The sequence below is a fragment of the Oenanthe melanoleuca genome, chromosome 3, assembly GCF_029582105.1.
Source record: "Oenanthe melanoleuca isolate GR-GAL-2019-014 chromosome 3, OMel1.0, whole genome shotgun sequence".
NCBI classification, from domain to species: domain Eukaryota; kingdom Metazoa; phylum Chordata; class Aves; order Passeriformes; family Muscicapidae; genus Oenanthe; species Oenanthe melanoleuca.
In genome coordinates, this window is record NC_079336.1 from 51486600 (window position 1) to 51514401 (window position 27802).

At 35.5% G+C, this 27802-nt stretch overlaps 1 protein-coding gene across 1 annotated transcript in view; it reads left to right on the top strand.

Annotated features, from left to right (window-relative positions):
* LAMA2 (laminin subunit alpha 2) overlaps positions 1 to 27802 on the top strand; it is a 330175-nt gene that overhangs the window by 149099 nt on the left and 153274 nt on the right. The window lies entirely within an intron of this gene.

Sequence of the window (27802 nt, forward strand, 5' to 3'; positions counted from 1 at the left end):
ATGTGTCCTGGTGAGCTCTCCCTCTCTGCAGCACATACTTGACCATGCAGTTACTAAGGCTAAACTTAACACAATTCTGTTTGCTTTGCCATGAACTATGCAGCTTGTTTGCAGAAATATTAATGGATATAAATATGGTGAATAGTAATCTGTAGTTTTCCATCAATATTGTATCTTCTGTGCTCCAGAAAAAACATAACACAGTATTTCATTTACTTTGAAGTTATTTGTAGCTCAGATGATCAAAGTCTGTCATATTAGAGAAGAACCTTTTCTTCTTACATATTTTAAATTGAATGCAACAATACAGAGCTGTACATATATCTAGTAATTGTAAATGTTTGCCAAGTTAAGAAAAAAAAAGAACAACAAAAATCAGATGGAAAAGTTAAAAAAGTGAAATGGAAAAGGAAATAATAGATCAGTATTCTGTTCTGATTAGGTGTGAAAAGTAGATTTCCTTACTTAATAAACCTAAGCAGTATAAAGTAATAAAACTGGTGGACCGAAACTGCATTTTTTAACTTGGAAAGTAGATTAGTAACAACAGATGCCTTTTAAGCTAATCAAATAAATAGATACATTGTTTGGTCAGCTGTGTCTTATTACTTTAACGTGTGAGCTAATTCTGTTTAGTCTGCTGTGATGCAAAGTTATTTTTGAGAAAGAACTTTCTGCAGTTGTTTTTGCCGAGGTTCATCTTCTGCGCTATGCAGTCGAGTGAATTTTTCTTCTCTTTCACTAGCTCAGCTAGGGAGATGCACAAAATCTGGTTTTGTCACTGTGCCTTTTGTTTTATATCAAATAGGTGAAAAGTATACCTATACATTTGAATAAAAAACACTGTACATATGTATCTCATCTGTTGAACAAAGATATGAATGTGTAACACAAAGGATGAAAGAGAATAAAAATTTCCACATGAGATTAAAAATCACAGAAAATTAAAGAGAGGAATGATCAGGGCAACTTTTCTGAAAAAGCTCTCAAGCTTTTATGTTAAAGCTAGCTGAAAGTGGTTCTTTAAAATACTGCTTTGGCTTTTTTTCATTAAACATTCTCAAATTTTCCATTAGAAACATCACAGAGATATTCTTTGTTTCTGAATTTGGAAAGTGTGATCTTTGGCCTTGATGGAGTTGCTGAGTAACTGCAGTGTGCCTTTGAGGAAATGTCACTGCAATTTTCTTCCTTTGTTTCTGAAAAGACACTTGCAGTAGTAGAAAAAATTAACATTTGGTAACAAATTGGAGTTGTTTATCCTGAAGTAAAAGCTCAGGAGACTTTACTGCTCTCTATTACTACATTAAAGGAGGATGTAAACAGGTGGCCATGGGTTTTTTTCCCAAGTTACAAGAGACAGGACAAAGAGCATCAGGCTGTGACAAAGGAGGTGCTGAATAGATACTTGGAAATATTTCTTCACTGAAAGAGTGGTCTAGCATTGGAACAAACTACCCAGGGAAGCAGTCGAATCGCCATTGGAAATGTTCAAAAATGTGTAGATGGGGTGATTGTAGACATGGTTTAGTGGAGGTACCTGGCAGCATTATATTGATGAATGATCTTCATCACAGAGGTATTTTCAAACCATAATTATTGCAGGATAACTCAAAATCTCTTATTTCCACCATAAGTATGATCAAGATTATATCACTGAATCACCAGACTCATTACCAGGCCTTCCCAGAGCTCCATGAAACAAAAATGTCATTTTGCCTGCAATATTTGAGGAAAATAAATCATAGCAGAAAAGATTTGGGATAGGCAAAAGAGCTTTTCAAATCTCAGTCTCTCTTGACTGTCCCTGCACTGTCTCAGATTTGAATCAAATACAAGTGCATTCACCATTCAGGGGTGGCCTCATCAGACTGTAAAACCTGTTTGAAAATGTATGACACTACACAGTTCTTAACTCAATTTGCTGAGTTGAAAAATCTAATATTTTTTCTGGAAGTTAGGGACAAAATTGAAATGATATAAGAAAAAAGCCTCCAAACTTTCAATGCAAGTTTTTGTCGGGGAAAAAAACATTATGAGGTTCATATTCTTTATTTAAAATAATGAAGGCAACAACTTTTCACCTATTTATGTGTTTATAAATATTATTACTGACTACAGTGTGCTTTCAGTCTGCCATTTATATACTTGGCTATGAGAGTATTATTCTAGGCATATATGAATAGCTTAGCTTGAGCTGCTTTTCCTGTAAATCATTATTTAGCTTCTTTGTCTACTTTGTTTCCCATACAGTGAAGATTTTTTTATATACTTGTTTTTGAGAAGTAAGATAATTCTGGGCAATTATCTGTAGATGTATTGTTCAGAGAAATAACTTTACTCTGATCACATTATATGTTCCAAAATGTAATGCACCTTTGACTTCCTCTCAAGATTTTTGTATGATAGTCCTTTCAGGCTGTCTTTTGGTATTTTGTATGGCTAAATGCTGCATTTAGAAAATGGTTGTTCTATAGATCTGAGATAGAAATTTTCCATGACAAGCAGCTAAAGTAAAAACTTATAGTTGATCCATAAAAACATATTCCTTTGTTTCCTTCAAAAGATTCCTTGTGGTTTTAACCCAGAAAATCTAATTTAAATTCTTATGTAGGTTTCCTGTATGTATTTTGCATGTTTTATTTTTTATTTCCATTTAAAATTTGCTAATTTGCATCCATTTATGCATTAAAGATATTTAGAATATGTAGTGATATTCTGCACTGCGACACAACAGAAGACTGTATTTTTTTAAAACAAAAATTTGGGCCAACTTGAATACATGCATAGCTTTTTGAGTTGAAGATGATAGATCATTTCCTTAGTAACTTTATGAAATTTTTCTTGTGTTTGGAGAGAAAATTCATAGTCTAAAGAGATTTTGATCTGACCTATTGAAGTCTTTCTAACATTTCTACAACATGAGTTTAGTTTCATTTTCAAATATGAAAACCTTCAGAGAGCTGAAAACCCACTCTCTCATTCACTGTTTAGGTACCTGAGATGGTTGTGCAATGCTCAGAACAGCAGCAGAAATAACTGCAAAGTGGCTGCAGTCAACCCTGTCTTTGAAAATGATGTCCCAGGGTTTCTTGCCTGTTAACAGCATGCTGCTTTCTAACATGGGAAAGCCCAGTTTTCATAAATACTACAGCATGTATGCTATTCCTGCAGCATTTCACAAAGCACTGAAAACACAGTGAATTTACTGAAATGTCTTCACTTGTGCTTGAAGAATGTGGTGAATTTAAGCTTACAATTCAGGATTTATTTTGCTCTAGGCAGGTAGTGACTACCACTTTAAAATAAGTGGATGTTAATTAATGCTTGAATACAGCAGATATTATATTGGATAATGTGGACACAAATTCACCTTATTAATGAAAAGATCCATCATAATGAGTATATTGCCGTCTTGCTGAATTATGATGGAATTCTTATGGAAGGATAAATGACATCCATTTTAAAACCTAATGGGTATCATTATGGTCAGTGTTAAAACAATGAATACCAAGTGAATGAGTAATAGGAGGGACACTAAAACTAAATTTTATTCATTAATTCAGTCAGTAAAAATGTGTAATCTGTACCACAGATTTATGTACACATCCTAGTTAACTGTGCATGTGCTTTGGGCGATCTGGGTCCTTCAGGAAAAAAAACACCAGAGTGGCAAAAGCATTCTTAACCACTTCACTAGAAATACATAGATATGGTTTATATAAAATACTGAAAGTAGGGAAAAAAAATATTCTGAATATTGCCCAAAAGGCCATAAATAGTTTCTTTTCTTCTGTGTACAAAGAATCTTAAACAGAAATCCCAGCAGTATGGCAATAGCAATTAAGCACACATTTTGTAATTGGTGTGCTTTATTATCCTGACTATGTGAATAGAAATGGGAATACTCAGTGACTTGAGCAACCCTGATGAGTACATCTGCTTGGGACACCGTTCAGCATCCCGTTAGGAGCCAGGATAAAACCACCCCATCAGGCAGGGAGCTCCAGCCATGAGTACATGGCATGTTCACCAATCTCGAACTTCCCAAGGTTCTTACAGTTGTCCATAGGGCTGCTTTGGAGCTGTAAGCTCTATGAGGGCTTTTAGTAGTTTCTCTTTATTAATTAATAAGTTAATTTATTTATTTATTCCTTGTTAGTTTTTGTGTCAGCTCACCACAGGGAAATTCAAATTGCTGCAAGCTTTAGAGACAATTATGTTGTTAAAAAGTGGGCTAAAAATATCATGAATCTTTGTTTTTAGGGAGAGAAGAAAGGAAAAGGTGGAATTCAGAAGGGGATTGTAACTAGGAAGAGTGCAAATCCATGCTTTCATATGATCTAATTCTCATTTGGCCAACTAGCAAGAAAATGAAGAGTAGTATTAAGTATGTGTCGTTTTTGTGGGCAATTTTTTGTATCTTAAGATTACTAAGGCAAAAATTCTCCCATTTGATCTCAATCAGTATTGGGTATACTTACATAAACTTGTTATTTTGTTACAGATTTTTTATCAGGCTCTATATTAGGTATTCTATGAATCAGTATAAAGTATTCTGCAGTGACTCTGAAGAACTTTCACCTGCAATACTGAAAGAACCAGAAGTAAACCATTAAACTGCAAACTGGATTCACCCTGCAGATCTGAAGGAGAGTTTGTACTGAGAGAGGGAAGATCGCAAATCCAGGTTTAGAACTAGTCTTGCCAAATAGTTTTATTTTGTTCCTCAGAGAAACTAGGGAGATACATGTTAGTACATTACCTTCTGAGTATGTAGCTATTAAATTCATAAGGCACCAAAAAAAAGAGGTTCATCCTTCTCAGTTCTGTACATAGAATCATAATCCATTAGTATGTTTCTTAGGAAAAGACAAAGTTTGAGGATATAACAGTATCTAAATTGCACCAAAGGAAAGTCCAACCAGCCCAGCAGCCTCTTTATAATCACAATGGCCAGTAAGTGCTAAGGGGAAAGAGTATAAGCTGGTAAGGATACAGTGATACTTCATCACATACTAACCTAACCTCAAGCCTGTAGCCTGGGTACCTCTGAACTCATGGAGATGTCTTTGGATACAATGGTCTTTATTCATCCTAACTGCACTTTAAAATTTTTATCAAATGATAAATAAATAAAGGAAGGTTTTGTTTGAGACACCAAGTCTGGTTCTGCGTTCTGCCCTCTACCATTGTTATTTGATTTTGAGAGGTCCCTAAGAAATGGTTTTATGGTTTATGGGAAAATCTAGGAAAATCAAAATTTATGCTCGCAATTTGGATATGTAGCCTGGAGGCAAAATTACCTGAACTTCATGAAAGAACTGCAGATGTTTGTCATGACATCACAGCATAAACTATTGTCTGCTTCTCATAAGTCAGGCTATGCTGTAAATTCCTGTCTATTGCATTTGACACTCATCAGAAAGAAGGAAGATATTTTGTGATTATATTGTAGGAAAATCCTTTTAAATGTCTGCTTTTGAGGCATGAGTTATTCACGTTGTAATCTGCTAATTGTTTAAAACAATTAATGTTACTAGTGATTAGAATCTGTATGTCCTTGTTATTAACACTTAAATACTTTTGGAACATATCTTTGATTCAGGTTAGTATGAAAATAAATGAAGGAACAACATATTGTCATCAATCTTCTAATTTATGTGATTGTATCACACACTCCATTTTTGTACTGGAGTATATCAAAAGCAGTGAGCCCTGGAAAGTAATCTGAGCCAGTACTAAAACAGCTAAATAGGGTTGAAGAAGGGGAAGCAATAAATCAGATCAAGTAGAATCATAGGAGGATACAGAAAAAAGAATTAGTGTAACCACTTTTCAAGGCATATTCTGGTTTCTCTTGAGTGGGCCCGTGCAAGAAAAATAGTGGTACAAAAAAATGCCTTTCCCAGCTTATAGTGTCTCAGGTTTATTGCAGGAACGAGGTCAATACTTCATTCTACAAAACCTGCTTTTTGCTAACCAAGAAAGTGAGTTTTGTGGAACAGCTAATGTGATCATGCCCTCATCCTTTTTAGTCACCAGCTCCTCACCTGTGGTGGAGCTGGTGACTAATACCAACCATACTCCTTTAATGATGCACCAATTCATGATATTTTGAATACTGTCAACATAAGTTATGAGACAGAGTATTTCATTTTCTAATGTTTTGTCCTAAAGTTTACATATCTTTCTCTGGGCCATAGGAATGACATTGTATATCCTCAAAGTAGAATTGTGATTTTTGTTCCAAGCTGCATACTGGTTCAGTAGCAACTCTGCATTGGTGCTGTCTTGTGTATTCTTGTAGGCACCACAAGCTGCAGATGGTCAGTTTTTGGTCGATGAACATAGTTCCACTGAGTGATTGTTGTTGTTTCATGTATAGCGAGATCCAGCATATAAATGTCTAACAATTAATACAATTTTTAAGTGTTGTTAGTCATATCTTGTTTCACATGTCTGTTAAGTTGCTGATTAAGCCTTTTAGGTATTAAAACACATGAACTTGAAAACAAACTGCTTCATAATAAAAATTACTGCTAGAGCATTTTCACTAGAAATAAAGTATTTACAAAAATGTTCAAAGGGAATTGTGGAGTACCAGAAAAAAAAAAAAAAAAAAAAAAAAGTTATGACTTTGTGAGGTAAGTAAGCAAATAATTCTGCAAAAACATGAGACACAGGTACCACAACTCACTTCAGAGTTTCTCCTCCTTCCCAAATGTGCACTGCATTAGATTAGAGCTATAAAAACAATCTGACCTGAGAAATTCTCATGCTGTAGGGACTCAGGATTAGGTCTTGCTCCAGCCGTCAATTCACTTAATAACATCTCGTGCCTGAAGTTACATTATCCACTTTTCTGTCTTTTATTCAGTCCAGCTAAGCTAGATCAATATCCTGGGGAAATATGGCTTTCTATTTTAGGATGACATTTTCGTACTTGGCAGGATATTAACTTCATCAACATGTGTACAATATGGTACTAATATATGACTGTTTTTTAGTTTGGTAAAAGTCTTGCACAGTGTATTAGGACTTGCAACTATTACTTTAGATAATTTTAAATGCTCCTAAAGTATAATATACTTCCTCATTTTACTGTAAAATGATACTCTATTGAGTCAAGAGCTATAACTATACTGAAATGAGGACCTAAGCACTTAATAATTTTCGTCATGAACTCCTCATTCCAGTAGGCTGAAACTGAGGTAATAAAATGGTGCTTGGGCCAAAATTCAACATACAAAATTCTTTATTCAGCCATATGATGGCACTTGGATTGAATGAGTTTTAGATATGCAGATGACTGAACTGGAAACAAAAGTTTGCAAAGTAGTTTTTGAGCTACACTGTCAGTTATTGTTCACATGGGTACTTTAAGGACATGTCTGTTTTATTAATCTAGGAATTGCTCTGCTCTCTAGTTTTGAGGCCACTGGTATTGCCGTATTATTGAAATACCCTGCTAGTGAATTAAGAGACACTATTAAAGAGTACTCGAGTAGTGCACAGTTTTGGATGCCACAATATAAGCAGGATATAAAGCTACTAGAAAGTGTCCAAAGGAGGGCAACAAAGGTGGTGAAGGGCTTTGAGGTGAAGCCAAATGAAGAGCAGCTGAGGTCACTCAGTTTGGTCAGTCTGGAGAAGAGGAAACTGAGGAAAAGACCTCATTGCAGTCTGCATACGTCTAGGTGAGTGTGCAAAAACTTTGAACACCATTAGTTGTTTGGCAGCATAAGAGTCACTAGAGAAAATGTTGTAAACAATATAAACAGTTGTGATTTTCTGGCCCACCATGCACTTTATCAAATGAACTTCCTAAATGGGAAATGAACTTCCTAAATGGGAAATATTATTGCCAAATAATTAGGTCTGTTCTGGTCTGTTAAGTTCACAAGCCAATTTTGATGACTCCCTGTGTAACCAGAGAAGAGGCAAGTTCCTGCAGAGGACAATTCATAGCATTAACTTATGCTTTACATGAATTTAAGGATACCCTCTGCTTCTCCACTGACAGTGGAGGAGCACTGGGAATATCATCCCTAAAACAAAATAAAGTATATAACATTAGATGGGGCTAGGGTCCCTGCAGTTACCAGTTTAACCTGAAAATATTCAGTTTAGGAAAACGCTGACAAAATCTTGATGAAAGGTACCAAATCCTGCCCCATTAATTAGAAATACTTTAGCTTGTAATTTATGTTGGAAATCTCTTTGACAGTCTGCACTGGGCAGTTTACTGTGCAGTTAAACTTTTCTTTTACTTTACAATACACAGGAAGCTTAAATGCAGGAAGTGTCATTGTCCCTCTGGTATTATATTTATAATAGAGGCCTGTACAGATATCCTGTGCAATAACTCCCAGATCTCAAATCAGGGAGACAGCTCACAAAAATAATAGCTTGTCATTTTTCTCAATTACAAATGAAATTAAGATACAGCATCCTTTGTGTAACATAACTATAAGGAAACTACAGTCAATATAATTTGTAAATAATGGTTTACATGTGACAGAAATATATATATGTAATTCAAATGCTTGCATTTGAATGTGCATGTGACAGGCTATAAAACATCAGCTTTCCAAACTATAATCTTTAAGTCAAAACACATAATTTGTATACATTGTTAGAATCAGCTCATGATTGCGAAGGTCACTGCTCCATGCAGTCATGGCTGTATATTATTCCAGTGGAAAATAGAATTGCTATTAGTAAATATTTATATATTTAAGCTTTCTGCATAAGACAAAGCAACTGGAAACCTCTCAGCAAATGACCAGTCAGTTATTTGTAGATCCTCAGCAGATCAAAGGGGTGTTTATTAAATAATTGCGCTAGCTCTACTGCTATCAGCAGGGTGTTATAAATGTTCTGAGATAACTTTTAATAATCTAGGTCAGGTATTAATTACTGAATTCCCAGCCCCTCTAGTTTAGACTGCTTCCAGTCCTTGCACCCTGAATATGAAAAAAAATCAGTGCTATAATTCACTCACTTTTGTACAAACTTGCACTAACTTGATGCTGGTACATCTATTTAAAAAGTCTGATGAAAGCATTTGTGTAATAGACAAAAGCAATAGAGAGAGTCAGCTAATCCAACTAAGGAGATAAGTCAGTGAGTTGAGAAGTAGTTTTAATTGAAGTGAAATACATGAGAAGAACTACATGAGTAAAAACAAGGTCATCCTGTGCCTAGATAGATTTCCAGGAAAACAATTACTTAACTTCTGTGGGATTTAAATTAAATGTGCTGAAAGCTGCGTAAATATTTGTGCCACTGAAGAGAGTGTGATTGTGATAGCAGTTCATGTCCTGATACATAGTCAATGCTTTCATACCCTCTTTTGAACCTTAGCATAAACTCTATATTGTCCTGGGGGCCTGCCCTATCCAAGCAGAAACTAATGTTTTCTCAGAAGACAGCAAATGATAAGGCACTGTGGAGACACCTGTATTTTACAGTAAGTAGCCAACTAACAGTCAGTTGTAGACCCACTTAAATTACCTAGCTCAAATATTTATTCTGCACCTTGATGTTCCCACAGTTGCTTCTTCCCTACTGCAGCTAGATTTTTAATGTGAAAAAGGGTAGTTGTGATTAGTACTGCAAATAATTCATGTGCATTCATTTTAAGAGTGAGAAGATATAACCATGGATTAAGAGCAGGGATTCTGGCAATATGGAAATCATTCTCAAGTGTGTCTGGGTGGATAACCCATCTTTCATAGGACCATTAAAAAGTCTGGGAGAAAGGTAGTGGGAATTTATTGGGATCAACTCATAGTAAAAACTTTTTTTGGTCGTACTAAAATGAAAAACTGAAGGAATTCATTACAGATCAGAGGTTTCATTTGACCTGGAGCAGATATTTTTGGCTGGCAGGTATTTATTAAAATAAAGAAAGCTAACAACACATCTGTAGAAGAATAGTTAATTCTGTTTTGTCAGTTTAGCCTCTGAAATACTTTTTGGATTAAACTGTTAGGCAAACCGCTTAACATTTTCTGAATAGTTCCAGAATAAGCAAAAAAGAAATTTAAAAGTGGAGTTGTTTCATTATTAAAAGCAAGAAGACTCCTTAGCTAAGCCCATATTCCAAGTAGTTTAGTGGTATCAATGTGTCATTCTTTATGTGTTCCTTTTTCTTCCTTCTTGTAAGGAATAATGGAGACCACAGGGAATTTTTTTTAAGCATCTTCTACTCATCTAGTTATATTGGTATCTTTTTCCTCTTTTCTTTTGCATTCTCACAAATTGAAGTTAGAAGCTCCTTGCTATTACAGGGGATGCTAAACTCTTCAATGGTAAAATAGAACACTTTTTCTAGGTCTTACATAGTTGCAGTTGGACTCCTTCTTTCCATATAAGGCTATGTCAAATTAAATATATAGATATCAATTAAATTAAAAAATTTTCATCTAAATTTTTGGTTGGATTTAGTGATTGGACAAGATTATCTCCAGAATTTCCTCCCAAGCTCAACTGTTTTATGATTGTGTATTAGTTGCAAACCCACAAGCAGCTAAGAACTAGCAATTACTTTAAAATTAAAATTATAGAAATTAAATTTATTTGCAACTTGCTTTATATCACAGAGAGACAGTTGACTATTTAGAAATCACTGTATTGTAATCTATTGCATTAAGCTTTTGTTTTTTAATCTCAGACATTCTTGTTACTCTCTGGTGAAATGCAGTGCTGTGACCTTTCCCGGAAATTAAGGATCATACTAGAAATCTTAAATGCCAGTGAAGAGTGCCTGTGTTCATAGTAGTTAAATGGCAGTAGATAGATCCACAGGGTCAAAAATACAGTAGGAAACATGTGCCATATCTGGCATATGGCCTTAATGGAAGGTCTAGTTTTTCTTTTAAGTCTTGTGGCTGTGTGACTGACACACTACAAGTTAAGAGTTGCAGAACCGTTCATTTACTGCTTATTTTAGTTAATTCAGTATCTATGTAAAGATGTAAAGTATCTTTGTTAGATGTAAAGCAATGTGTTAATATGGGTAAACTATTTTAAAAAATGCGTTAGCTGCAAGTTAAAGTCTTTGTAAAGCTTTTTGTGATGTATTATATTTTGACCTTTTCTAATTATGTTTTTTGTGGTATACCTGTGAAGTTGTAGGCAGCTTTAGACACCACTGCTTGAATTCAGATTATTGAAATACAGCTCCCTGCATTGACTTCAGTTAGACTTTAGATATCTTGGAACTTAAATGGATTGTATCCCTTGCCTTCAGGTATTTATAAAAAGACTGGATGTTTTCCACAAACTGTAACTAAAAATATCTCTGAGACATTTTCTTCTGTTTCTGGTAGGCATATCTTGATGTTTGCACACTTCACATAATATGAAATCAACTGCTCCAGAATGAAAATGAGGTGGTATGGTAGGTTAACTGTGGTTAAGGGCCAAACTCCCAACAAGATGCTTACTCTCTTCCTCTTCTCTGCAGGACGGGGAGAAAATAGGACAAGAAAGCTCATGCATAGAGGTTAAAACAGGGAGATTGCTTACAATTACTGTGGTTGGCAAAGCAGTTGCATGTTGGGGAAAATTAATTTAATTTATTGCCAGTTACTATAGTGAGAAATAAAGAAAAAAATTTAAATACATTTCCTTTGTCCTTTCCTAGGCTTAACTTCAGTCCTTCACTTCTGATTCCTCTGTCACTACTTGAGTGCATGAGAGAAAGTCAGAGGGTGTGGTCAGTATGTAACAGTTCCACTCTGCCACTTGTCCCACACTTTTCCCCTGCTCTGGCATGTCCTTCAGGAAAAAATTCTCTCTAGTTTGGGCTGTCCATGGGCTGCAGTTCCTGTCGGGAAAACATGTTCAATATGGGTTTTTCTTGGGCTGCAGGGATATTTGCTGTGCCATGAAGCACCTCCTCCTTTTCTGACCTAGGTGTTCTCTCTGATGTTTCTCACTATTTTTGTTTCCTTCTCCTCTGTTCATTCCATATTTTTTCCTCCTTTCTTACATATGTTTCCACAGAAGCATCACCAGCTTGGTTGATGGGCTGTGGTTGTTCCACTGCAGAGCCAGCTGGACCATGCCGTGCCTTGCTCATGGGAGCCCCTGACTTTCCAGAAGGATCATTCCTGCAATTCACCTACTACCAAAATCTCACCACTTATACCCATTAACTTAAAATGCACTGTATTACAAAACACTTTGAAGAATAAAACATAAAGTCAATAGTTAGGTGGAAAATCACTGGGATAATTTTTCTTGCGCATAAGACTTGAATTAGACCTTCAGAACAAGACCTTCTCAAAAGATGCAGCTGGTGTATTATGCCCACTATGCATTGCAGTGATATGATTTCTTGTGGCCATATTTTTTTAAATTCTTAGTTAAAAATATGTAACAGATTTTGCATCTAGAGTGTTAATGGTTTTGTACATTGCTTGTGATTCTCTGTCTTCCTTGTAAATACCTGGCATTAATTATTTGGTTGTGAAAGGTGCTAGGGGATGTCACTGTCATCTGCTTAAGAATAAGTATTTTGGTGGTTTTTTGGCACAATAATACTAAAGTAACTGATATTACATTTGGTGCCATTTATCCTGAAGAATATTTAAAGGAAACTATAAACAGGAAATAATTTGAGATTTCAGATTCTCTGCAGAAGGGTCTGAAAAGTGTGACTAGCTGAGGCTCATTCAGGCTGCAGTCCATATAAACTAAAATTTTATGAGGATCACTTACTGGTGTCTCAAACGCTAAAAGAATCTGTGGATCTTAAATTTTTGTTGCAAACTAACTGCAAGATTTACAAAAACCTTTTACCGTTTATGATTTCAGTAGTTCTTGGAAGATGTACTAAGACCAACACTGCTCACATCTGAATATTCCAAAATACAACTTCTACATACTGTAAATGACAGGCCCTGTTGCCTCTTTCTGAGCACTATTATTTATACAAAAATCTTGTGCACCTGAAGTTACACTTCACTATGAAAAAGCATTTGAAAAAAACTCAATTCCTAACCTTAGGTGAAATATTTTAGAACCATGCTGAGAATGCACTGGAATTCCATGCACATTGCACAGAACTGTGAAATTCTACAATCTTCTTAAATATGCATAATTCATTTTTTCATGTTAATGACTTCTCTAATGGTGTACAAGAAGTTGCACAGTTTTATGCACAAAGTTTATTGCCAGGTCAGGAAGGTGGCACAGACATGAGACAGGCTGATGTTTGAATGAGTACTGTGTGAGTACGCAGGTTGTGCGTTACATGAGCCACATACGGCTGCATGCTTTTTTTAAGTTTCCTTCCCAAGCACAGCACACTTATATTTTAAACGTAAAACCTGATGGCCTGTATGGATTTGGGCAGGCTTAATATGGAGCAATTTGTTCCCTGCTGTTTCACACTCCATTCTTTCTCTTACCTAATATAAGTTTAAATGTTTTGGTGTGGACCTTAGCTACCTGCTTTCTGCTTGACATTCTGAAATTGATTATTAAAAGATATTGACCATGAAATTCTTCGTTGACTTAAGTGGATGTAACAGTGAATTTGTTGTGAAAAGTAGTGAAAAAAGACTTGTTTCAAGTGTTATGTAATGTTAATTCTTGCTCAATGACCTTGGACATTCATTCACTCCCCAGAGACTGTTAGGTCTATCTTTAGCTCTTCAGAAGTGAGTGCCTTAGTTGGCACTTGGTGCAGCAGGAAAAGACAGCTTCCTTGTTAGCAGAAATTTTCAGAAATCAATTAAGTTCTTGGAGCTACAGCAGCTCCTATCAGCAGGAGATCAGTTCTGAAACAGCTATGAGAAAGCAAGAGCAGCTGCAGTTAGTCTAAGAAGAGGTCTTTGCATCTCCAGCTGTGGCAAATACCACATGCACATGGATTAGTGTGAGAATGCAAGCACACATCAATGCTGTCCTGCCCACCAGCCCACTATACTGCAATTTGCACTCCTTTCCTGAGCTAGAGAATGTCTCTGTTACAGTCGAGGCAAGAGAATGAAACATTGAATGGATTAGAAAATAGACAGTTTTAAATTAAAGGTGATTTAATTATACTTAATTAAACTGTAATTTGTAGTTAATGCAAGAGATTATGAAACAATAACAAATGGGCCTATACAGCTAAGGTGAGGGTGGGAAGATACAGATGAAGAAATAAAATTCATATGTTAATGAAGTAAATGATGGTAATGGAGAACTGAAAAATAGTGTTGGATCTAATCTCTGTCCATTCAGAATTTCAAACAACTGTAGATCTAAGAAATTTTGCTGCAGTGGAGGGGCTAATTTTTCATATGACCAAGTGCAATAGGTTATTAAACACACTGCTGTGTCAAAACAGTGACTTGCAACCTGTAGAGAGATGTTATGACAAAAAACCCCACTCTCTGATTGTGTGTAATTAACTTGATACATGAGCATTATTTAAATACAGATTAGCATTTTTAAAGGAGTTTATGATGTGTTCTTGTTGTGTACAGAAGCTTGTATAATTTCGTGTAGGTCAAAGTCTTCATTTAAGACACATTCTAAACAGCACTGAGTTAAGGTCAGCATTTTTAATATTTTTTTTTCTCCTTATGCTATTGTGAAGTGGTAGCTTTTTTATTCATATTTTATCTCAGAGCTATAAAGTTAATCGTTGCTTCGTACTACACCATTTGCATTAAATCTAAGGCAGGATGAAACCCTGCTAAATATTAAAGAGTTTGAGATGAAAGCAGAAAATTTACAGTTAGTCAAAACTTGGTTTATTAGGACCTAGCTGCCTGGCTTACATTAGAAATGGAGAGAAAATATACATTACCAACAGAAATAGGGAAGGAAGGAACACATTCAATTAAAGGAAATTTATGTAGGTCTATAGATCATATTAATCACACTCAGAAGACCTTGCATTTATCTATTATATATGAACTACTTGCAGGGGTTGATTCTTTCTGAGTTTTGTAACTTTTTCTTACACCAAGAATTCAAGAGACATTCAAGGGAAGTTAAAAGTTGGTATCTTGGATAAAATATAAAATTAAGCGGAGGTTTTTCAACCTCTTTGTAGAAATTCAAAATAACTTTTGAAAAGCCATTGAAATCCAGTGAGTAATAAAGAATAATAAAAAAAATTCCTAGATTCTATTAGAGTCAAGGTTCATATGTTGCTATGAATAATATTTAAAGATCCTAGAGCACGTGATGAAGTTCTGAGATTCTACTCTTTAATGTTGTAAAATTACAACTATTTTTCAAACAATTACATGCATTACCAAAACTTAGCATGATCTTCTCGTTCTTCTTCTGGGCTTTGATGCACATAAATAATGTAATTCTCTATTCTCCAAGGATAAAAATAAGGAAACATTAATAAATCAGTTGCTAGAAACTAAACTTCTGTTGAGAGAAATAGCTAACCAGCTTAAACTGGTTTTTATTGGTTTTTGTAAATAAGATTTCAAAAATAATTTCATTATTTGAGTATTATAGCTGTTTCACTTTATATAGAGTATATAAAGAGTATATAGAGACATAGAGTAGGGAGTGCTTCCTTATTTAGAAAATTGACATATGAGAATTTTTACTGCAATCAAGTGGGCTATTTCCTGAGAGATTCTGAAGCACCTGGAATGAGGGTTTGTGTGTCTGCTCCATTTAGGCTATCTCAAATTCAGTGTGCTGCTATATGCATAAAAACACATATATTTGCCTACACACACATAAACGTAGACTCCTTGTTCTTTCAAAGTGAAACTGTTGGTCTGTCAAATCTTGTTCAGTGTTCTACATCTAAACTTTTCTCTCTACAAAAGACACTGTTGCAATTCCAACTTTTTGTAAAGGCTCTTCAGCCCTCGTAAAAGGGTGTTGATGTGTCCCAGGCTCTATTTCAACTGGAGGTAGCCCAAAAGAGAGTAAGACTTACTCTCTTTTGAGAGTAAAAATAAAAGCATGGAGAACTGAGTTTATTTCATAAAAAATGGATATAAATGAAATTACAAGGACTGAGGCAGATGTTTGAAGGTATCTAAGAGGCAGCAGTTCTGTGAAGGGAAGGTATAGTGCTTGATATAGACTTGATCTTTTAGGTTGAGTCAAGAAAAAGACTGCAGTCTATCACTAAACTTTTGGTTTTCAATTAGTGATCTGTTGAAATATCAGTCCCCTTCCTTTAACTTGGTTGCTCTTTGATGATCCCTGTGTAGGTTTTCTTTTTCCTTGTAACTATGCCAGTGGCCTTTTCTGCATCCTAATGATTTTTCAGTCCTGAAAATAAGAGCTGGATTTGATTCAGCGAATTGTTTGAAAGATGATAGATCTATCCTTCCTTCTTTCATACTCAGAAAGAGTGAAGGGTGAAATAAATGTTTTTAAGAAAGGGCACTGCCAATCGTTAGAGGTGAGTAGTATCCACTCCTGTAATAGCAACTAGAAAAAACACACACAGTGCCCATTCACTGTAAGGTAAGGAATTTATTTTTAAAAGGTCTCCATTGAATTGAAAAGTGTCAATATTTGTAGGGAAAGCAAAAAAGAAGAGGAGATCACTTTTAGCTAATGAGGTCAAGTATATCTTCTGGAAAGGTACAAAAATATACAGTTAGATGGGTTAGATGACTAACATGGGCATGAAGAAGATAAATTTTCAGTAGAAATATGGGGGTTTTTTACATTATTTTATTATTCTTTATTGCTATGTGTGGATACTTATTCTGTGTTCAAAATATGGATTCATTATGATCACATTGGATATAATTTTATGGCTTGACTTAATGTATTTATTTCCCCAAGCTTGAGAATGTTGTATTACTTTTCAGGTGCCTTTTATTTTTCAGAACATTAAAATGAAGTGTGTGTAGGACAATACTATCACATGGTTTACATGCTCAATTTGTTGTGCACTATATTTTATAACCAAAGAAAAAGGAATTTCTGATATTTCGAAAAGTGAGTTTGTGAAGGGAATAGGAGGCTTTATTTGAAATATGTGACTTTTACCTATACCCACATAGGACTTTCTGTAAAAAAAAAAAAAAATTGCAAAATATCTACATGATTAAGTGTCTGAAGTCGACAGGCCTGAGAACATTTAATCTCAGTGGAAGTTTCCCTACCCGTGTGAATTCAAATTCATGTTATATTAATCACTCTCTCTATGTTAACATACCTCATGGAACTGTAATGTTTTTTGATGATGAATCCTTCAAATGGGACTCTATATGACAGTCATAGAGCTTATGTCAGTGTAAGATTGATGTTGATTCTTTCAGCACATGTAACCCTTGGGCAGTAGATTTGCCCTCTTTTTTTGGCAGTTATTAATTCATCCAAAGCAAATTTTCTCCGTCATTCTGCCTTTAAAGCAGAGGCAACTCATGAATATAAAGGTCCTTATTTTTTTACTTCCTATGAAAGATACAGTATATAAATTAATAATTGGTCGAAAATATATTGCTTCAAGTCTGTAAACAGAAGGCACTTGTAGAAACAAATAAGAAGTGGAAACCTATATAGTCTGCTGTACAATCATGCATTTTTTCTAATCAGGATAATATATGGAGAATACATATTTAATTTTTTTTCAGTTAAGGGCAAAAAACTATTAAGTCATGTTAAAAATGGCACACACAATTGCAGCAACCACAAAGTTCATACTACCTGCATTATCCTCACAATGACTAAAGGATTTTTTGTCACCTCCCATTGAGGCAAATTGAAGTTGGAAGAATTAATTCTCTTATGGAGGACTTAAAAAACTATGCCATTTCTGCTTTCTCAGTCTTGGGCTTCAGTTCACATCTTCTGTCTTTCCTTTGCTCTCCAATCTCATTAGCTTGACTGCTCATCCTTCCTTCAGCCTTCTAAGAAGAAATGTATGGGGTTTTTTTCATAGAAAATCATACCTAAAAAAAGATAAAGACTTTGAACTTGAAGAAAAAAAAATTACCTGAAAAGATTTTCAGAAAGCACCTTTTTTTAAAGAATATTTGAAACGAGCTTGGTTTAATCTTCCCCTTTAATACAGCAGCACAGTTTTGTAGTTTTCAGAGATGAGTTCATATCAAGTTTTATTTTCACAGCATGCATATGATACATTATGTGTGCGTGTGCCTGAGCATGAGTAATGTCCCTATGTATGAGCATATTGCCTCAAGTAATAATCATCAGTGGATTACCATGATGGTGATAACAAGTGCAGAATTACTTTCATGGGTACAATAAAGAATGGCATGATAGATTTTTATCTACACTGGTTTTTTAAAAAAAATCTGTCTGAAAGCATATTTGTTAATTAAGTGCTGTCTGTACTGTTCTGAAATATGTTTGTTCCTTGAGTAAAACAGTATTAAAATTCAGGGTTTGTGTTATACATACATACATTTAGTTACTGCTAACTAGCGTTCATTTCAATTAACATCAAACACAAATTTCTTTCTCTGAAAGAAAACATAGGTGTTTTTCAAAACTATGTTATTTTGTCATAAGTAGGGCTAGCAGAAGAAAGGCTGCAAAACTAGCGAGCCAGGAAAGTGGCCATGAATTTAATCATGAGAAAGCATTGGCTCCAGAGGCAAAGTAATTCAAAATATGGTTTTCACTGTCTGAAAATAGACAAAAATCACAGGGTTCTGATTCACTGTTTTGTTTTCCTCTTTACCTGAAAAATGAAAGCAAAATGCAAGGAGCTGTTGGGGTTTTTTTTCTATGATTACAGTTGGTGAATTTAGTACAGAGACACGTTTGTACACATCTATATCCTTATTTAATACTCAAATATTTATTCCTACTGCTTTTGTTTTGATATGTGATCCTTGGAGGTCTCCATGATATGCAGCAAAATACTAAATAAGAATATATTATTGTTGCATTTATTATATCAAATGACAAGCCACCTCTGAAGAACAGATATTTGGCTTTGCAAAACCTTGCATTTTTCTTAGAAAAGAAAGATTTTTTTTTCCAAAATACTGACTTCTTTACATTTTATTACATTCAAAATCTCCCACTTAGAAACACTGGCTGTTATTAAAAGCAGTATATTCTTCCTGTCAGAATAATTTTGCCCAACAGATATTCTAGTTACAAAACTCCTTCATGCTTGAAGCATTATGATATATTTCAGTTTCCTAAAGGATCCCAAAGTGCTTCTTATGTCATACTATGCTTTGAATTACTAGTGCAGCTGTCACTGTGGTACAGTATTGTCAATAGTAATGTTGCAGACCAGTTAAGTAGAGGGAGATAGGAAAATAACCTTTGGCTGGGTAGAATTGAAAGGGGTTTTTTCCATTTTCTTTTGTGACAAACTTTAGAAATAACATTCCTGGGTTGTTTTGCTTGGTGCTTTACAAACATGGAAACAAAAGTAAGTCTGAAATCAGGAATACTTACAGTCTAACTTGGTGAACTGTACTAACAGCAATTGGTTGTACCACCTGATGGCACTTGAGATATATTTTAGTGGTGAACAAGGTGGGCTGAGTTAATGGTTTGCCTTGATTATCTTCAAGTTCTTTTTCAACCTTAGTGATTCTGTGATTCTAACAAAGACACAGAATTTAACTATTTCTTCTGCTGCATGCACTGTTTAAGCTTTTTCAGTAGAAAGTAAAAGCTTTAGGAGGCATCCATGGGTTTTGATTTAACGATCATCACACAGTGTGAGGTCTTAAGAAATATCACGTGCAAATATTGAATGGCCCTAAATGCCATTGCAAAGCTGAGGAAAATATTTTTAAGAAGAACAGCTTTTAATTTGGACCTGAACAGTTGCTCTTGTTTTATAGTCCTGCATTTTTGTGTTTAATAATCCTTGCATGCTAGGATTTTGTTGCCATAGAAATATGAGCTTTTAGGTTTGCAAAATTATGCAATTTTTTTTTCTTGTTAAAATATTCATGAAGGAGTACAGTCAGAGAAGGGAGGGGAAGGGTCAGATCTTGTGTTTTAATGGAACTGGACTTTGACATAAATGTTTTAATTAGTCATTCATTCTAATATTACAGGAAGGCACTTATTGATATGACTACTGTAATTATAGTTTTCCCCTTTGGAACTACAGACCATGGAACTGGGAGACTAACATTTAATCAGTGAAATTAAGAATTACTTTCAATTATGAGATTGTTGACAGCTACAAGACCAGAAGTAAACAGTTTTTATTTAAAAACTTTTTATGAGGCTATGTTACTTAGAAAGATGTCTCAGAGTTGATGCTCAAATAGTGAATTTGATTACAATATCACTAGCAGCCTGAAACATCTTCACAGTTGAACAAAAAATGGTATTTTTACCCAGACTCACACATTTAGCCACTCTGGCCTGCTAAATTGGTGCTTATAGTGATCAGAGCAGCAGTTGCAGCAGCTGTTGAGTTTGTATTAATTGGTTTGTTTGGTTTTGTTTTTTTCTTTTCCTTCAGTTTAACTGTATTCAGTCAGGGAAAAATGTCTGCAGCTGTGATGACATAGAAGGTTAATTTCTTTAAATATCCTTCTATGCATGCTTGACGTACTATGCTACAGGATCACAGCTTCTGGTATATTTTTGCTGGATTGGTAGATTCCCAAATATTGAGATTTACCTGCCACTGCAGAAATAGACATGGACAATAATTGTACATGAATCAGGTTATCACATCACTACTGGAAGAATATGCCTGTTTTCTGCTTTTGAATCCTTGGTCTAGTTACAGCAGCTTGGGGAGCAGTGGTTGGGAAGGCACAGTCGAGATCGTATGGAAAGCAAAGAAAAAGAAAGTGGGTAACCATATTAAAGTTATGTGCTTTGATTCCTATGGTTAAGTAACTCTAATAAAGCAATCACTTATTTTTAATTTTGTAGCAGTTAATCATTAGAAAATATTTCAGACTTCAGGAGTGGTTGACTAGAGAGCTCTGTTTCTCTTCTTGAGTGAGAGGAAGTGACAGCTGGGAATTATGGTAGAGATTTGAGAATTTGTGGAGTAAATGTCAACATTCATAAATACATTTTAGGAGACAGCATATAATCTTGCTGTGCAAATTTTTCAATCAGTCACTGATTGCATTAATTTTTTCAGTGCTAAGTTCAGAAGGAGCAACTGCTCAACATAAGTAGGAGTGGCAGCAGAGTGCTCACAGGAGAGCTGATGTTATTCAGTTCCCATCTTCCTTAGAAACTGAGATTTATTACATTTTTCATTTTAGAGTTCCATGTTATAATTGGATGTTTCAACATTATATATTAAACACAATGAGTAGTTGTATTTTATTTAGACATCCAAATAATACAGTCTAGTTCATCCAAGGAGGAAGAGAACCAGGGTTATGAAATGATAACTTTAATTTAGTATCTCAGTAACAGTGAGACTGGGCTGAGTTTATGGATATAATTTTGAAAAATATAAGAAGCCTCTTATTGATTTTTTAAAAAATACTTTCCACTTAAAAGCTGCTTAGCAGATGTATTGAATTAAAGGAATTGTGCAATAATTTAGTTGGTGACTAAATTGTTTGTGACAAACTGTTTCAAATATGAAGGGCCTGGAAATAGGCATCAGATTGTCATGTTTAGGATGGCAGACATTATCACCACTATACCAAAACTATGACTTGAACTTCTGGAGCAAGAAGGAAAAGGCACCAGGACCAAAAATCAAAAAGGTTTAAGATGTCTGGTTACATTTGATCTAGTGATGTTCTAGCAAAAGCAAGGGATACTTGCAGGGGCTGATTAATGAAGATTCTCAGTAGATTTTAATATCTTCCCCTGTTCTTTCTTCCTTCATGTTTCCATTGTGTTTGAATCTGAATACATGGTACATCTCTGATAGGTGCAGGGTATTCTTTCTAGAGCCAAGTGATCAGATGATATGAAAGACTTTGCTTAGTTAAGACTACTGAGTGTTCTGGAGCAGTCTCAGTTGCTCAGATAGTGAGCATAAAATAGCGAAGAGACATAGTCAAGGTACATAAGAAATACAATTTAGCAGAATTTTCATTGCTCCATATGAGTTGTGCTTACTCTTTGGACAGGTTTTGTCTCCTAAAAACATTCACTTGGGGGAAAAAAGTAAACCCACAGATTTGATGTTTCTTTCTGTTGCTAGGAAAAATTTAAATATTAAGATGTATTGTAAATATGTTGTTCCATTGTTCAATGAAACAAAATACAATATTTGTGAAGAAAACTCCTTTGAATAGGAATTTGAATAAAACTACTTTTTCTTTTACTCAACTCTGTCTAAATATATGATCAGCAGGAGAAATACTAAAAATTAAAGAGCCTGGATCATAATATTTTGGATAAGATTCCAGGAAATAATGACTTGGAAATCTTGGCAGTTGGAATGGTCTGCTTGAAGAAACTGAAGATGACAGTGAATAGTTTGAAATTCTCAGTTTTCACTTTGAATGTTCAATATTGTAGACAAATTCTCATGGAAAGCAATTGGACCAATGACTGATAAATAGTCAGGCTACTTTATTTAAACTTACTCCCTCACTTGCTCTACGTCTTCAGAAGCAGTATTCTGAAAAAATGAAAATAAGTAGAATGTGGCATCGAATTATACAGAATGATTTTCAGTGTACTTAAGCAGGGAAACTAGGATTGAAACTGGCATAGAGTTGGGGGAACTCTAGATGGCAGAGAGCTTGGGGAAAGAGTCCATTCTTTTGGGGGAAAAGTTTAACTTCCCTATAAAGAAAACTCTGACTTTTTTTTAAAGCTAGCCAGAACTATACTTTCATTCAAATAAAACATGATTATTCTGCTGCCTGCTTTATCTGAAATATTGCTCTAATGCCTCAGAAGAGCTTTTATATCCTATCTAAATTCAATCTGTCTAAGAGAGGAGAGTCTATTTAATCTCTAATTGGATCTGGAGTAGAACTAACACATGCAATCTTTACTGAGAGCTATTACTAAATGAAGAAAGGTTTGACGTCTTCTCGGTGATGGTTCTATCTGAATTCTTTTTTCCCTGCCTTCCCTCACACTACAACTAGCTTGAAGGCTGGATCAGCAAAATCCAATTAAATATCATAAACTTACAGCTGGTACTTTTTCATAAAGAAGATAATAATCCAGATGAGAGCTGAATTACTAGTGAAATATTTCCTTCAATACAAGTAAATTAAGTGAGAAAAAGCAGCCCTTGGTCCACTCCCTTCTACACTGAGTAGGTTGCTAGAAGAACATATGTGCACTTAGCCATCAGTTAAGGTGGTACATAGTTTGTGTCAAACCATATCACAACTGCTAAGGTGCCAATGAATTATGAACTAACTTTGTCACCACAAATAAACTGGGAAAAATCTTATTTTATTTAAAGGATTTCCTTCATATGGGTAGTGCTGATATTCTGGTGGCAGATACCTACATTTGCTGAAATCCGTGTCATAAAATAAATGTGTACCTAGAGAGTTTGTGAAGGTGAAAGAGTCCAAACCTACTTCAACCTTTTATTACAGTTCTATTTCATGGACATTCAAAAAGGCTAGCAGGGAGTGTTAAACTATGTATGTTATGATTCCATTACCTTCAAACATAGTATCTAGTGGTAAATAGTGCGGTAGGAATATGACAGAGCCACTGGAAGCTGGGTGAATATCTGTGTAATTTCTCATAATCATGGCAGCAAGCAAATAACATTCACAGGTGTATCAGGAAACAAGTGGGACATTTGTTTTGTGGATATATTCCAGAATAAGAAACATTATTATCTCTTAGAACCTTAAGTTACTATTAGCAGCTTGCTGTGAGACTCCTTAGGTTTTTATTCAGCTGTGTGTTAACATTCTCCATGGAAATGTTCTGCCCATTCATGTTTGTAGCCTTTTCCCTTTTTACCCCCCATTTTAAAATTTTTCTGGTAGCATTTGTTCATTTGTTATAGTTCTAATTGTATGACCATGTATATAATTATAAAATAGCGAGCAGAATTCATGTTTTTCCAAATCATTTTACCTTTCTATAAATTTATCGTAGCTATATTGGTCTAATAAAAATATTAACACTCTCAACATTCTGTAATGCTTGTGTCTCTAATACAATATACCAGTGACTGTATTTCTGCCACAACCACTAACAGTGAAAAGGGAAAAGAGTTCAACTTGTTGTTATTTGTTGATTCTTAAGGATGGGGTTTACTGATGGACTTGGCAGCACTGGATTAATACTTAGACTTGAGTATCTTAAAGTTCTTTTCCAACATAAATGAGTCTTATGATTCTATGATGCCTTTTATTTCACTGTTTTTGAAAGTCTGATGTTTTATGAGTATTGGTCTAAATCTAGTTTATTGCAGTAATATAATTTTTATTTTGAAGGTGTTGTGTTCTCTTGGATTAGGCCTGACATCCAAGCCCTTATTAGTTAAATCCATTGTTGTTTAGATTTTACTACTAAACATCTGAGCAAAGTGTATTTGTTACATTTCGATAATATACTTAGTGCATAATTATGTATTCATTTGCAAAGTTTTATGTCTTCCAAGTTGCTTTTTAAATATAAATACAATGTGGAATGATTTGAAGGTCGTCCCTTGGTGGGCTTGCTGACCAGCCACTTTCCTTTGGCTCTATGGAGGACTTCTTTCAATTGCCTGCATGTAACCATGTAATGCCCTATCAGATGCCCCAGTTCATTTTTAGGTGCTTTAATCACAAACTGAGTCTCTTCTTAACTGACAGAAGAGCATTTTACTGCTTAATGAGATAAGGGATTGTAATCAGCACCCTGTTTAATGGAGATAGCTCATAATCTTCTGAAGTTACATTTGGCAGATGTTCAGAAGAATGAGACAGCCCCCAGTGCAGTGGGCTAAGTCCTAAACCTTTACAGGCAGAGTTACAAGAGGCATTGAAGAGGCAAAGTGTGAATTTTCATGCAGTGACTCAAGAACAAGATGGAATATAAATCTGAATAAGAAGGAGATATTCTCCAAGGACATTAGCAGGAGAGATCCTGACAGCTTGCCTTGGGAAAGCATTGGCAGCACATTCACCAAGTGCAGGAAGAGAAAGACTTGTAAAGCTTGATTTCCATATAAAGAGATGCAAGCTTTCCTCAACTCTAGCCTTGCTCATATTTGTGGAAATGTTGTTTGTTTTCAGTGCTGTAAGTAATTGTTGTTTACTATCACTTATCTTGGCTTTGAAGTAATTTTAGTGGGACAAGAATATAACATCAACACATGCTTTACAAAGGGTAATACTGGGTGCTTCCTCCTACCCCCCAGCTCTTTTGCCATTGAGCATAGGCATTTGTTCACAGGAAAGGAACCATTTTTCTACTTCAGTTTTGGTTGACTCTCTGTTACGGTGTGGTAAAAAAGTCTTGTCTGCTCTCTGGTTTTATCCTTAAGAGCATATAACGTAATAGTAGGGTACAGCTAACTGTCAACAATTGCAAAAAGCCCCAAAAACTTATCTGCCAGAAACTTCTTGGATTAGAGCTAAAATAGCTGTAATTTCTCTCTCCTATGCTTGTCATTTCTTGGGGAGTTCTGCGACTTTTCTTGAACAGGTAGATTCTGTCTGCAAAGCTGGGAAGAAATATTTGATGCATTAATCTAAAAACAGGTGGGAGAGACAACAGGAATTCTGTGGAACTTCCTTGACATTTTGAGACAGCTATTCTTGTCTCAACAATACATGCCTTTGTCCCCAACAAGGCAAACTTTTATGCCCTGTTCTCTTTGGTGTTGATGGTCTCAGATGACAGTCTTTGAAGCAGAACTCTAAATCTTGGGGTGATACAGAGAAAAACATAAAAGTAGAGAGATCTCATGAGTGCCCAATTTTTCTACTGCAGTTATATTTAAAATGCAGTGAAAAGTACTTTTTGCCCAAGATGACATGCAGCTCATGGATTGACCTCTGAATTCCTTTGCCCGTGAATGAACTTGTACTTTAAATATGCAGAGGAAGGAAATTCCCATTGCAAACAATGACAAAAGGAAGTAGTGCTTTTTGGTTTGTGTAAGCCTGAGGATTTTTTTAATCTGTATTGGTATTATAGAGCACACAAGGTAAGTACATATCCTGAACTGTGAGGTATTCTCTACAATAACTTCCTATTGGGGACCTTGTCTTCAGAGTGTTCATGATACGCATGTCTTGCCAGTTACAGCAGTGAAACTCAGACTGCTGTGGCCAGCAGAGACCTCAAGAGACTTGGTTGTATTCCATCTCTTGGGCATCATATCCAGAGTATCTCTGACATGTTGAACTGCTGCTAATTAATGAACCTGCTTCAACAGCATTCTCAAGTAATTTGATACTGTTTTGACCATCCTTACAATCAGCTCTCTGTATAGTCAGGCTGAATCTTCTTCCTGCCTTCCCTCCAACTGCCACAGGTAAATAAAAATGGCCACTGCATTTTTCCAGATTTTTCTACATTTTGGCATAATATTTTCCTATTTCCTGTGACTTTTCTCTTTTTTTGGACTAGGCAGCCCACCCCTTCCTCTTGTGTTTCCTGTTTGTTATATATTAGGAGTCCCTAATCCACTCTAGCTGTCTTTCCTTTAGGGTTTTTTTCTTTTTATTTTCCTTTTTTTTTTTTTCCCTGCTTTGTGACCTAGCAGTTTCTGTGTTAGATTTTTATATACTAAGGTAAAGGTTATGCAGCTGGTAGAAAGTAAAACCTATCTTGGTACATAATTTTTATGGGCTGCCTGAAACTGCCTAATCTTTGTTTTCCCATTATTTTCACTTCCTTGAATCTTTGTTCTTAGTCTGAACTTGAAATAGAAATTACAAAATTCTGCAAAAGTTACTCTTCTGAAATGTTTGCCTACAGCTGGAAGTAATTCTGGGTACTTCTTGCAGCATTTCAGATATCTAGACTTTCTGTGTTCCTCTTGCAGTTACAAACCAATGCTTAGACTTGACCACAGGCAAAATAAAAATGCTGTAACTGCTATATCCAAGGAAAAAAAAAAAGTCTTTTCAAGGTGTTGTGGTCAAGGCTTTTACATTGGTCCCAGCAGGTTTGCACATCATGTAGATGAACGTGTGATGCCACTGTTTGCCAGTGACTGAACGGGAGGAGCTGCAGACTCCATCAAGGGTGGAGAGGCCTTACAGGGAGACCTGGACAGGATAGAGAACTGGGCCATCACCAGCAAAATCTAACAAAAGCAAAGGCTGGTTTATGTCCCTGGGATGGGGGACAGAATTACTTGTACACACAAATTGTGGGGTAGGAGGGTGGAGAGCAGCGCTGTGGAAAGAGGTCAGGGGGTTTGGGTCCATGGCAATGAGCCAGCAGTGCCCTGGAGCCAGGAGAGCCAACCCTGCCCTGGGGTGCATCAGGAACAGCATCACAGTTGGGCAAGGGAGGGGATTGTCCTGCTCTGCTCTGAGCTGGGGCAGCCTCACCTCCAGCAGTGTGTGCACTTTTGGGCACCTCAAGGACATCAGACTATTAAAGTGTGTCAAGAGGAGAGTGACCAAGTTAGTATGAGTGCCTTCCAGCTTGAGATATTCTACTCAATATGTGATCCTACTATTCTGTGGTTCAAGAACCATTTTATGAATTGGAGGGAATTTTCTGGCTTTAACCTAACAGTTAGTTGTACAGCCTCAGATGTGGGGGTTTTATATCTTTATTACTAATTCAAAATCAGTTGATTTCTAGGCCTTAAATGCTGGAATGATTTTTCACCCCTTGAATTAGATTAATCATAAAATAATGAAGATGTTGATTTTTGCTGCTTTCTGTTACTGTATGCAAAAGCATACATGCTAAACAAATATGTCTTTGAGAATAACCAGATTATTCTCTTTGTAAAAGGCACAGATTTACT